Genomic DNA, 4,417 nt, shown 5'->3' on the forward strand with positions numbered 1-4,417 from the left:
AGGGGGTTATAATTTGAATCCACCCGATCGCGTGGGGCATGCAGTTGCGTGGTTGCGGCGAAAATGTGGTTGACGCGATCGCGTGGGTGATGCGATCGCGTGGTGGGCAAAAAGAGTAAATGACGCGATCGCCTGGGACATGCGATCGCGTCGCTGGAATTTGTGCTAAACGCACGAATCCAGCGTCGTTTCAGCGTAACTCTCTGTCTCCTTTTAGGGTGTTGTGTAATCCTATGCGACGCGATCGCGTCGCTCACGCTGTCGCGTGGGATTGGTATTGTGCAAGTGACGCGATCGCGTGAGTGACGCGATCGCGTGGGTCAATTGTGCGAAACGCACAATGGCCGCACGATTCCAACCTAACTTTCTGGACGTTGGATGTTTACGCTGATCTCCAGGTCACGCGGCCGCGTGAATGACGCGGTCGCGTGGGTAGTGTTTTTCGCAATTTGACGCGATCGCATGAGGGATGCGGTCGCGTCGCGCACCCTTTTTTTTTTATGCAGTATGCAGAATGTAATGATTAATATGAATGAGATGCAAAACTCCAAGTTCAATAAAATAAAACTTGAAAACAAATAAAACTAAATAAAAATTGAAAAAAGGGACGATCATACCATGGTGGGTTGTCTCCCACCTAGCACTTTTAGTTAAAGTCCTTAAGTTGGACATTGGATGAGCTTCCTGTTATGGCGGCTTATGCTTAAATTCATCCAGAAATCTCCACCAATGCTTGGAATGCCAATAGCCTCTGGGGTCCCAAACTAGGCATGTGAAGCTTCTGAGTAGCTTCAAACAGATTGTCAGGCTCCCGGGGTGATGAATGTCAGCACAGATTCCAGGATCCTAAACTTTGCTTTTGAATCCGCCTTCATCTTGATCTATACTTTTCCATCCGGGAGGTTTAGAGATTAGATTCTCACCAGGATAACCAAACGTTTTCCGAGATCCATCCGATTGATCATTATGCCAATCCGTGCACTTTAAGTTGAAGCGTGGAACCTTATTGAACTTTGTGCACCAGCTCTGAGTACGAGCCATTTCCCACTTACTCTTAAAGCTGCAGAGAGCTCTAAGCTGGCCATCTGTTTCAAGCAAACCATATTCAAGTGGAAAAACACAGTTAAAGGTTAAGGATTGTACCCACTTAAAGCTTGTATTGGGTGGTAATGGCCTTGGGATAGGTGGTTCCAGTGGTTCTGTCAGTTCTACTCTCTTGTGCTCTTCTGTGAAATTCTCCACTTCCTTGCAAAATTCTTCAAATGTATCTATATCCTGATCAAAGCCATCTATGTCTTCCTCATCACTTAAGTCATAGACTGGAGGTTGAGAGAAATCTACCTCCGTATCATCTTCGTATTCACTTGGGGAAGATTCTTTGATCTCAGAGAATTCACTTGTGGATGCAAGCTCATTACTAGGAGAACTTGACTTGTGACTATCATCATCAAGGAAATCTGCTTCTTGGGTTATTCTGTCTAGTTCTTCATGAAAGACTTGCTCTGGGGATTGCGCACAATCCTCCTTAGCATCAACTGTAACATCCTTGACAGAATGCTCCACAACTTTGGATTCCCATGGAGGTTCAGCGTCTCCTAAGTCTTCAACCAACTCTTCTTCTTCAATAATGACAGCTTCCTCTACTTGTTCCAGTACAAAACCATGCTTTGTCTTGTCTACTGGAGTTTCTAGTATCTCCTTCATGCTACGCTCTTCGTTAGATTGTCCACATGGGGCTGTGGGATGTCCTTGAATGTTCGAACGTCTAGAAGATAATTGACTTACTGCTTGCTCCAGTTAATGAAGGGTTGTTTGAAGTTGATTTACTGTTTCCTTGAGGCGAACCTCTGATTCTTGGGGTGATAGACTTGGGTATGGCACAGGGGGAAGTGGTGGTGTTTGGGAGTGATTGGATTGGAACTGGGGTAAATGAGGATCATACGGTGGCGAATGGTGAAAAGGAGCTTGTGAGTGTGGTGGTTCAGAGTTATGATGAGAGGATGGTCTATAAGTACAGGGTGGGGCTTGTTGGTAATTACAAGGTTGTCCACCATGTCTATTTGCTTGGTATGCATTGTAGAATAGTCTTTGTGCATGATATCTTGGAGGGTGTTGTTGCCTAAAGGGTTGTTCAGATCCTCTTGGCTCTATCCATCTTTGATTGCTCTGACCTTGATGCATGTTCCTGTTATAACTTCCATTCCTTTCAATAACATTAGAACCAAACTCAAAGCGAAAGGGGTGAGAATTTATAGTAGCTAAAAGAAATAAAGAGGGGAAAATAAAAACAAATAAACAAGTAAAAGAAAAATATTTACAATAATCAATAATAAGGCACATGATTGTAGTTCCCCAGCAACGGCGCCATTTTGACGTTGGGATTTTATGGTGGTAAAGAATTTCATAAAAACAGTCACGTTGTAGATATAGTCTCTAAACCAACAGAAATCCCTTCATACAAACGTTTTGGTTGTCACAAGTAACAAACCCCTAAATAAATTGATAACCGAAGTATTCAAACCTCGGGTCGTCTTCTCAAGGAACTGCAGGGAAGTATGTTCTTATTATTGGTTATGGAGATTGTAAATTGGGGTTTTGAGAATGAGGAGCGAATGGTTTAATTAGCAATTAAAGTAAATGAAGAACAAGTAATTTAAATGGCAAGTAAAATAAATAAATGACTGTAAATAAACTTTTGGCAAGGTATGAGAAATTAGAGGTCCTATCCTGGCTATCCTTATCAATGATGATGAGAATTTAATCTTAATTCCACTTTGTTAACCTTTACTAAGATAAAGGAAGGTCTAGGAATTAATTGGTTTGATCTTCAAATCCTATTTGTCTCCTACGAAAAGATTGGGATTATTAAAGTTCAGTTTAATTAACAAAGATAATAATTATCGATCATGTTTGAGTTTGATAACTCCTGAGTTACTGATTTCTTAACCAAGACCAAAAGAAGAAAAATAAATCTACTGGAATAAAAATGTCTTCAGATGGGAATAACAATAACGTAAATAAAAGAAAGCAATATTAAACTGAAATACCTCAAATAACATTAATTCAAAAGAGTAATCTGTAATATGAATGTAGCATAAGCCAAATAGGCAACATAACTAATATAAGCATTTAAGTATCTAAAAGTAAGAGATAAATATAAATTAAAAGAACATTAAACCTGGGATCGAGAGTCACTCCTAAAACTAAGAGAAATCCTAAATCCTAATCCTAAGAGAGAGGAGAGAATCTCCCTCTCGAAACTAAATCTAAATCATGAAAACTAAACTAAAGTCGTCTCTCTTGAATGGATGCATTCCCCCACTTCATAATCTCTGGTCTATACTTCTGGACTTGGATTTGGGCCAAAAAGGGCTTCAGAATTTGCTGGGAATGTTTTCTGTAATTTCTGGTGCGTGGCCTTCGTCACGCGTCCGTGTGGGTCACGCGATCGCGTCATTCGGAGTTTTCCTTGTCACGCGGTCGCGTCAGTCCTGCGGCCGTGTCATATGTGTTCTGCTTAAGGCACGCGGTCGTGTCAGTCATGCGGCCGCGTCGCTGCTTCTTCGCGCTTGGCATGTGTCCGCGTCGCCCATGCGATCGCGTGGATGCCAGTTTCTTCACAAACTCCGTCTTATGCTTTCCTTCCATTTTTGTATGTTTCCTTTCCATCCTTTAAGTCATTCCTGCCTTAGAAGATCTGAAACTACTCAACACACTAATCACTGTATCGAATGGAAATAAAGGTAATTAAAATAATTAATTTTAAAGCATAGGAAACATGTTTTTCACATACATCATATCATAAGGAAGGGAAAGTAAAACCATGCAATTAATATTAATAAGTGGGTGAAGGATTGAATAAATCACCCAGATTAAGCACAAAATATATCATAAAATATGGGTTTATCAAGGGACAACAATAACAGAGGAGGCAGAGACAATCAGAGAAATCAGAGGTGGAATAATAACAACAATAGGCAGCAGAACCAGAACCAACCTTACAGAGCACCTCACCTGAGGCAATCCCAAGGACCACAGAATACCTAACAGCAGACCTCTCAAATTACTTATCCTTCTTCATCTTCTAATGATGAGTTACTACAATCTATTGATCGGAGACAACAAACCATGGAAAATAACCTTTATGCTACACTAAATGGACTGAACTCTACCTTGCAAGCTCTTGTCTCACAGATTGGATCAATGAATAACTCCAATAACCAGCCTTTGAGCTCCAGTGGAATCCACTCTCAACCATTACCCAATCCAAAGGATGGCATCAATGCCATCACCCTAAGGTCAGGAACCACACTACAGGAGAGGAATCAGGAGGAGCCAAGCCCACCAGAACACGCCTCAGCTGAAGAGGTAGTGGAAATAGAAGATGTTGAAGAGGAAGAGGACATACAGGACATAG

This window comes from Arachis hypogaea, chromosome 13 (assembly GCF_003086295.3).
Source record: "Arachis hypogaea cultivar Tifrunner chromosome 13, arahy.Tifrunner.gnm2.J5K5, whole genome shotgun sequence".
NCBI classification, from domain to species: domain Eukaryota; kingdom Viridiplantae; phylum Streptophyta; class Magnoliopsida; order Fabales; family Fabaceae; genus Arachis; species Arachis hypogaea.